This window comes from Oncorhynchus gorbuscha, unplaced genomic scaffold (assembly GCF_021184085.1).
Source record: "Oncorhynchus gorbuscha isolate QuinsamMale2020 ecotype Even-year unplaced genomic scaffold, OgorEven_v1.0 Un_scaffold_8378, whole genome shotgun sequence".
Classification (NCBI taxonomy): domain Eukaryota; kingdom Metazoa; phylum Chordata; class Actinopteri; order Salmoniformes; family Salmonidae; genus Oncorhynchus; species Oncorhynchus gorbuscha.
Genome location: NW_025751562.1, coordinates 1 through 9,608, shown reverse-complemented (window position 1 = coordinate 9,608; position 9,608 = coordinate 1). Strand labels below are relative to the sequence as shown.

Here is a 9,608-nt window from a genome sequence, read left to right as displayed (position 1 = left end):
GCAAAAGATTAGTTCCCTGAACGGGAATCGAACCCGGGCAGCGGCTGTGAGAGTGCCGAATCCTAAGCACTAGACCACCAGGGAAGGGTACAACATTTCAAATTGGTTCCCAGTGTGAGCTGGTACATATGTGCGATAACCTTCTATATTCATTGTGACAGGTTGCACACGTAAACATGTAGCAAAAGAGCAGTTCACTGACCGGGAATCGAATCCTAACCACTAGACCACCAGGGAAGGATACTACAGTGCAATTCGTTTCCCAGTTTGAAATGGTACATATAGTTGAAGTCGTAAGTTTCCATCCACTTAGGCTGGAGTCATTAAAACTTTGGGTCGAAAAGTGCAAATCCATCCCAGAACAACAGCAAAGGACCTTGTGAAGATGCTGGAGGAAACAGGTACAAAATGGTCTATATCCACAGGCAAACAAGTCCTATATCGACATACCCCGAGAGGCCGCTCAGCAAGGAAGAAGCTACTGCTCCAAAACCGCCATAAAAAAGCCATACTACAGTTTGGGGACAAAGATCCTAGTTTTTGGAGAAATGTCCTCTGGTCTGATGAAACAAAAATCGAACTGTTTGGCCATAATGACCATTGTTATGTTTGGAGGGAAAAGGGGGAGGATTTCAAGCCGAAGAACACCATAATGTTGTGGGGGTGCTTTGCTGCAGGAGGGTCTGGTGCACCACTAGAACACCTGGGAAGGACACTGCAGGGCAAATCGGTTTGCAATTTGAAGTGGTACATATGTGCGACAACCTACTAAATTCATAGTGACAGGTTGCACAAGTAAACAATGAGCACAGACTATTTCCCTGACCTGGAATCGAACCCGGGCCGCGGCGGTGAGAGCGCTGAATCCTAACCACTAGACCACCAGGGAAGGATAATACAGTGCAAATCGGTTCTCAGTGTGAGCTGGTACATATGTGCGATAACCTTCTATATTCATTGTGACAGGTTGTACAAGTAAACATGTAGCAAAAGAGTAGTTCCCTGAGCGGGAATCGAACCCGGGCCGCGGCGGTGAGAGCGCTGAATCCTAACCACTACACCACCAGGGAAGGGTACTACAGTGTAAATCGGGAGTCGAACTGGGAGTCGAACCACCAGGGAAGGGTACTACAGTGGAAATCAGGAGTCGAACCCGGGCCGCGGCGCCGAATCCTAACCACTAGACCACCAGGGAAGGGTACTACAGCGCAATTCGTTTCCCAGTTTGAAATGGTACATATAGTTGAAGTTGTAAGTTTCCATCCACTTAGGCTGGAGTCATTAAAACCTGTTTGTCAACCCCTCCACACATTTCTTGCTAACAAACGATCGTTTTGGCAGACGGTTAGGACATCTACTTTGTGCATGACACAAGTCATTTTTCCAACAATTGTTTATATTGGGATTATTTCACTTATAATTCACTGTATCACAAATTCAGTGGGCCAGAAGTTTACATACAATAAGTTGGCTGTGCCTTTAAACAGTTTGTAAAATTCCCGAAAATGATGTCATGGCTTTAGAAGCTTCTGATAGGCTAATTGACATCCTTTGAGTCAATTGGAGGTGTACCTGTAGATGTATTTCAAGGCCTACCTTCAAACTCAGTGCCTCTTTTCTTGACTCCATGGGAAAAGCAAAGGAAATCAGGGAAGACCTCAGAAAAAAAATGTAGACCTCCACAAGTCTGGTTCCTCCTTGGGAGCAATTTCCAAACGCCTGAAGGTACCTCGCTCATCTGTAGAAACAATAGTACGCAAGTATAAACACCATGGGACCACGCAGGCGTCATACCGCTCAGGAAGGAGACGCGTTCTCTCTCCTAGAGATGAACGTACTTTGGGTCGAAAAGTGCAAATCCATCCCAGAACAACAGCAAAGGACCTTGTGAAGATGCTGGAGGAAACAGGTACAAAATGGTCTATATCCACAGGAAAACGAGTCCTATATCGACATACCCCGAGAGGCCGCTCAGCAAGGAAGAAGCTACTGCTCCAAAACCGCCATAAAAATGCCATACTACAGTTTGGGGACAAAGATCCTAGTTTTTGGAGAAATGTCCTCTGGTCTGATGAAACAAAAATCGAACTGTTTGGCCATAATGACCATTGTTATGTTTGGAGGGAAAAGCGGGAGGCTTTCAAGCCGAAGAACACCATCATGTTGTGGGGGTGCTTTGCTGCAGGAGAGTCTGGTGCACCACTAGAACACCTGGGAAGGACACTGCAGGGCAAATCGGTTTGCAATTTGAAGTGGTACATATGTGCGACAACCTACTAAATTCATAGTGACAGGTTGCACAAGTAAAAAATGAGCATAAACTATTTCCCTGACCGGGAATCGAACCCGGGCCACGGCGGTGAGAGCGCCGAATCCTAACCACTAGACCACCAGGGAAGGGTACTACAGTGCAAATCTGTTCCAAGTGTGAGCTGGTACATATGTGCGATAACCTATATTCATTGTGACAGGTTGTACAAGTAAACATGTAGCAAAAGAGTAGTAGACCACTAGGGAAGGGTACTACAGTGCAAATCGGGAGTCGAACTGGGAGTCGAACCACCAGGGAAGGGTACTACAGTGGAAATCAGGAGTCGAACCCAGGCTGCGGCGTTGAGAGCGCAGAATCCTAAACACTAGACCACCAGGGAAGGGTACTACAGTGCAAATCAGGAGTCGAACTGGGAGTCAAACCACCAGGGAAGGGTACTACAGTGGAAATCAGGAGTCGAACCCGGGCCGCAGCGGTGAGAGCGCCGAATCCTAACCACTAGACCACCAGGGAAGGGTACTACAGTGCAAATCGGTTCCAAGTGTGAGCTGGTACATATAGTTGAAGTCGTAAGTTTCCATCCACTTAGGCTGGAGTCATTAAAACCTGTTTGTCAACCCCTCCCCACATTTCTTGCTAACAAACGATCGTTTTGGCAGATGGTTAGGACATCTACATTGTGCATGACACAAGTCATTTTTCCAACAATTGTTTACATTGGGATTATTTCATTTATAATTCACTGTATCACAAATTCAGTGGGCCAGAAGTTTACATACAATGAGTTGGCTGTGCCGAACCCGGGCCGCAGCGGTGAGAGCACCGAATCCTAACCACTAGACCACCAGGGAAGGGTATTACAGTGCAAATCGGTTCCAAGTGTGTGCTGGTACATATGTGCGATAACCTTCTATATTCATTGTGACAGGTTGTTCAAGTAAACATGTAGCAAAAGAGTAGTTCCCTGACCAGGAATCAAACCCGGGACGCGGCGGTGAGAGCGCCGAATCCTAACCACTAGAACACCAGGGAAGGGTACTACAGTGTAATTCGTTTCCCAGTTTGAAATGGTACATATAGTTGAAGTCGTAAGTTTCCATCCACTTAGGCTGGAGTCATTAAAACCTGTTTGTCAACCCCTCCACACATTTCTTGCTAACAAACGATAGTTTTGGCAGTCGGTTAGGACATCTACTTTGTGCATGACACAAGTAATTTTTCCAACAATTGTTTACAGAGGGATTATTTCACTTATAATTCACTGTATCACAAATTCAGTGGGCCAGAAGTTTACATACACTAAGTTGGCTGTGCCTTTAAACAGTTTGTAAAATTCCCGAAAATGATGTCATGGCTTTAGAAGCTTCTGATAGGCTAATTGACATCCTTTGAGTCAATTGGAGGTGTACCTGCAGATGTATTTCAAGGCCTACCTTCAAACTCAGTGCCTCTTTGCTTGACTCCATGGGAAAAGCAAAGGAAATCAGCCAAGACCTCAAAAAAATGTAGACCTCCACAAGTCTGGTTCCTCCTTGGGAGCAATTTCCAAACGCCTGAAGGTACCTCGCTCATCTGTAGAAACAATAGTACTCAAGTATAAACACCATGGGACCACGCAGGCGTCATACCGCTCAGGAAGGAGACGTTCTCTCTCCTAGAGATGAACGTACTTTGGGTCGAAAAGTGCAAATCCATCCCAGAACAACAGCAAAGGACCTTGTGAAGATGCTGGAGGAAACAGGTACAAAATGGTCTATATCCACAGGCAAACGAGTCCTATATCGACATACCCCGAGTGGCCGCTCAGCAAGGAAGAAGCTACTGCTCCAAAACCGCCATAAAAAAGCCATACTACAGTTTGGGGACAAAGATCCTAGTTTTTGGAGAAATGTCCTCTGGTCTGATGAAACAAAAATTGAACTGTTTGGCCATAATGACCATTGTTATGTTTGGAGGGAAAAGGGGGAGGCTTTCAAGCCGAAGAACACCATCATGTTGTGGGGGTGCTTTGCTGCAGGAGGGTCTGGTGCACCACTAGAACACCTGGGAAGGACACTGCAGTGCAAATCAGTTCCCAGTGTGAGATGGTACATATGTGGATAACCTTCTATATTCATTGTGACAGGTTGCACAAGTAAACATGTAGCAAAAGCGTAGTTCCCTGAACGGGAATCGAACCCGGGCTGGTGGGAGAGCACCGAATCCTAACCAGTAGACCACCAGGGAAGGGTACTACAGTGCAAATTGGTTCCCAGTGTGAGCTGGACATAGGATAACCTATATTCATTTGTACAAGTAAACATGTAGCAAAGATTAGTTCCCTGAACGGGAATCGAACCCGGGCAGTGAGAGTGCCGAATCCTAAGCACTAGACCACCAGGGAAGGGTACAACATTTCAAATTGGTTCCCAGTGTGAGCTGGTACATATGTGGATAACCTTCTATATTCATTGTGACAGGTTGCACACGTAAACATGTAGCAAAAGAGCAGTTCACTGACCGGGAATCGAATCCTAACCACTAGACCACCAGGAAGGATACTAAGCAGTACAACAGTTTGAAATGCAAATCGGTTCCCAGTGTGGAGCTGGTACATATGATGCGATAACCTTCTATATTCATTGTGACAGGTTGCAGCCACTAAGTTTAAACATGTAGCAAAGGGAGCAAGGTTCCCTGTGTGAGCTGGTACATATGTGCGAATCTATATTCATTGTGAACCAAGTAAACATGTAGCAAAAGAGTTCCCTGACCGGGAATCGAACCCGGGTCGCGGCGGTGAGAGCACCGAATCCTAACCACTAGACCACCAGGGAAGGGGTACGACAGTGCAAATCGGTTCCAAGTGTGAGCTGGTACATATGTGCGATAACCTTCTATATTCATTGTGACAGGTTGTACAAGTAAACATGTAGCAATAGAGTAGTTCCCTGACCGGGAATCGAACCCGGGCCGCAGCGGTGAGAGCACCGAATCCTAAACACTAGACCACCAGGGAAGGGTACGACAGTGCAAATCGGTTCCAAGTGTGAGCTGGTACATATGTGCGATAACCTTCTGTATTCATTGTGACAGGTTGTTCAAGTAAACATGTAGCAATAGAGTAGTTCCCTGACCGGGAATCGAACCCGGGCCGCGGCGGTGAGAGCACCAAATACTAACCACTAGACCACCAGGGAAGGACAATACAGTGCAAATTGGTTCTCAGTGTGAGCTGGTACATATGTGCGATAACCTTCTATATTCACTGTGACAGGTTGTACAAGTAAAGATGTAGCAAAAGAATAGTTCCCTGACCGGGAATCGAACCCAGGCCGCAGCGGTGAGAGCGCCGAATCCTAACCACTAGACCACCAGGGAAGGGTACTACAGTGCAATTCGTTTCCCAGTTTGAAATGGTACATTTAGTTGAAGTCGTAAGTTTCCATCCACTTAGGCTGGAGTCATTAAAACCTGTTTGTCAACCCCTCCACACATTTCTTGCTAACAAACGATCGTTTTGGCAGACGGTTAGGACATCTACTTTGTGCATGACACAAGTCATTTTTCCAACAATTGTTTACATTGGGATTATTTCACTTATAATTCACTGTATCACAAATTCAGTGGGCCAGAAGTTTACATACACTAAGTTGGTTGTGCCTTTAAACAGTTTGTAAAATTCCCGAAAATGATGTCATGGCTTTAGAAGCTTCTGATAGGCTAATTGACATCCTTTGAGTCAATTGGAGGTGTACCTGTAGATGTATTTCAAGGCCTACCTTCAAACTCAGTGCCTCTTTGCTTGACTCCATGGGAAAAGCAAAGGAAATCAGGCAAGACCTCAGAAAAAAATGTAGACCTCCACAAGTCTGGTTCCTCCTTGGGAGCAATTTCCAAACGCCTGAAGGTACCTCGCTCATCTGTAGAAACAATAGTACGCAAGTATAAAACACCATGGGACCACGCAGGCGTCATACCGCTCAGGAAGGAGACGCGTTCTCTCTCCTAGAGATGAACGCATTTCCTTTGGGTCGAAAAGTGCAAATCCATCCCAGAACAACAGCAAAGGACCTTGTGAAGATGCTGGAGGAAACAGGTACAAAATGGTCTATATCCACAGGCAAACGAGTCCTATATCGACATACCCCGAGAGGCCGCTCAGCAAGGAAGAAGCTACTGCTCCAAAACCGCCATAAAAAAGCCATACTACAGTTTGGGGACAAAGATCCTAGTTTTTGCAATAACCTAGTTTTTGCGCCGAATCCTAACCACTAGACCACCAGGGAAGGGTACTACAGTGCAAATCGGTTCCAAGTGTGAGCTGGTACATATGTGCGATAACCTTCTATATTCATGGTGACAGGTTGTACAAGTAAACATGTAGCAATGGAGTAGTTGCCTGACCGGGAATCGAACCCGGGCCGCGGAGGTGAGAGCGCCGAATCCTAACCACTAGACCACCAGGGAAGGGTACTAGAGTGCAAATCGGTTCCAAGTGTGAGCTGGTACATATGTGCGATAACCTATATTTATTGTGACAGGTTGTACAAGTAAACATGTAGCAATAGAGTAGTTCCCTGACCGGGAATCGAACCCGGGCCGCGGCGGTGAGAGCGCCGAATCCTAACCACTAGACCACCAGGGAAGGGTACTACAGTGCAAATCGGTTCCAAGTGTGAGCTGGTACATATGTGCGATAACCTATATTCATTGTGACAGGTTGTACAAGTAAACATGTAGCAAAAGAGTAGTAGACCACTAGGGAAGGGTACTACAGTGCAAATCGGGAGTCGAACTGGAGTAGAACCACCAGGGAAGGGTACTACAGTGGAAATCAGGAGTCGAACCCGGGCTGCGGCGGTGAGAGCGCAGAATCCTAACCACTAGACCACCAGGGAAGGGTACTACAGTGCAAATCAGGAGTCGAACTGGGAGTCGAACCACCAGGGAAGGGTACTACAGTGGAAATCAGGAGTCGAACCCGGGCCGCGGCAGTGAGAGCGCCGAATCCTAAACACTAGACCACCAGGGAAGGGTACTTCAGTGCAATTCGTTTCCCAGTTTGAAATGGTACATATAGTTGAAGTCGTAAGTTTCCATCCACTTAGGCTGGAGTCATTAAAACCTGTTTGTCAACCCCTCCCCACATTTCTTGCTAACAAACGATCGTTTTGGCAGACGGTTAGGACATCTACTTTGTGCATGACACAAGTCATTTTTCCAACAATTGTTTACATTGGGATTATTTCACTTATAATTCACTGTATCACAAATTCAGTGGGCCAGAAGTTTACATACAATGAGTTGGCTGTGCCTTTAAACAGTTTGTAAAATTCCCGAAAATGATGTCATGGCTTTAGAAGCTTCTGATAGGCTAATTGACATCCTTTGAGTCAATTGGAGGTGTACCTGTAGATGTATTTCAAGACCTACCTTCAAACTCAGTGCCTCTTTGCTTAACTCCTTTTGAAAAGCAAAGGAAATCAGGCAAGACCTCAGAAAAAAATGTAGACCTCCACAAGTCTGGTTCCTCCTTGGGAGCAATTTCCAAACGCCTGAAGGTACCTCGCTCATCTGTAGAAACAATAGTACGCAAGTATAAACACCATGGGACCACGCAGGCGTCATACCGCTCAGGAAGGAGACGCGTTCTCTCTCCTAGAGATGAACGTACTTTGAGTCGAAAAGTGCAAATCCATCCCTTAACAACAGCAAAGGACCTTGTTAAGATGCTGGAGGAAACAGGTACAAAATGGTCTATATCCACAGGCAAACGAGTCCTATATCGACATACCCCGAGAGGCCGCTCAGCAAGGAAGAAGCTACTGCTCCAAAACCGCCATAAAAAAAGCCATACTACAGTTTGGGGACAAAGATCCTAGTTATTGGAGAAATGTCCTCTGGTCTGATGAAACAAAAATCGAACTGTTTGGCCATAATGACCATTGTTATGTTTGGAGGGAAAAAGGTGGAGGCTTTCAAGCCGAAGAACACCATCATGTTGTGGGGGTGCTTTGCTGCAGGAGGGTCTGGTGCACCACTAGAACACCTGGGAAGGACACTGCAGGGCAAATCGGTTTGCAATTTGAAGTGGTACATATGTGCGACAACCTACTAAATTCATAGTAACAGGTTGCACAAGTAAACAAGGAGAATAGACTATTTCCCTGACCGGGAATCGAACCCGGGGCGGCGAGAGCACCAATCTAACCACTAGACCACCAGGGAAGGGTACTACCCTGCAAATCAGTTCTCAGTGGAGCTGCTACATATGTGCAATAACCTTCTATATTCATTGTGACAGGTTGTACAAGTAAACATGTAGAGTAGTTCCCTGACCGAGAATCAGAACCTGGACATGGCGGTGAGAGCTAATCCTAACCACTAGACCACCAGGGAAGGGTACAACAGTGCAAATCGGTTCCCAGTGTGAGCGGTACATATGTGCGATAACCTTCTATATTCATTGTGACAGGTTGTACAAGTAAACATGTAACAAAAGAGTAGTTCCTGATCGGGAATCGAACCCGGGCAGCGGCAGTGAGAGCGCCGAATCCAAACACCAGACCACCAGGGAAGGTACTTCAGTGCAATTCGTTTCCCAGTTTGAAATGGTACATATAGTTGAAGTCGTAAGTTTCCATCCACTTAGGCTGGAGTCATTAAAACCTGTTTGTCAACCCCTCCCCATTTCTTGCTAACAAACGATCGTTTTGGCAGACGGTTAGGACATCTACTTTGTGCATGACACAAAGTAATTTTTCCAACAATTGTTTACAGAGGGATTATTTCACTTATAATTCACTGTATCACAAATTCCAGTGGGCCAGAAGTTTACATACACTAAGTTGGCTGTGCCTTTAAACAGTTGTAAAATTCCCGAAAATGATGTCATGGCTTTAGAAGCTTCTGATAGGCTAATTGACATCCTTTGAGTCAATTGGAGGTGTACCTGTAGATGTATTTCAAGGCCTACCTTCAAACTCAGTGCCTCTTTGCTTGACTCCATGGGAAAAGCAAAGGAAATCAGCCAAGACCTCAGAAAAAAATGTAGACCTCCACAAGTTTGGTTCCTCCTTGGGAGCAATTTCCAAACGCCTGAAGGTACCTCGCTCATCTGTAGAAAAAATAGTACGCAAGTATAAACAGCATGGTATGACGCAGGCGTCATACCGCTCAGGAAGGAGACACGTTCTCTCTCCTAGAGATGAACGTACTTTTGGTCGAAAAGTGCAAATCCATCCCAGAACAACAGCAAAGAACCTTGTGAAGATGCTGGAGGAAACAGGTACAAAATGGTCTATATCCACAGGCAAACGAGTCCTATATCGACATACCCCGAGAGGCCGCTCAG

The 9,608-nt window shown here is 45.9% G+C and overlaps 2 non-coding genes across 2 annotated transcripts; both read right to left on the bottom strand.

Moving 5' to 3' along the window:
- Positions 1-2,325: 2,325 nt before the first annotated feature.
- trnae-cuc lies at positions 2,326-2,397 on the bottom strand. The gene has a single exon. It is a non-coding gene; the product is annotated as a tRNA-Glu (tRNA).
- Positions 2,398-6,827: 4,430 nt separating this feature from the next.
- Positions 6,828-6,899, bottom strand: trnae-cuc. Its single transcript has one exon. It is a non-coding gene; the product is annotated as a tRNA-Glu (tRNA).
- Between the last annotated feature and the right edge of the window lie 2,709 nt (positions 6,900-9,608).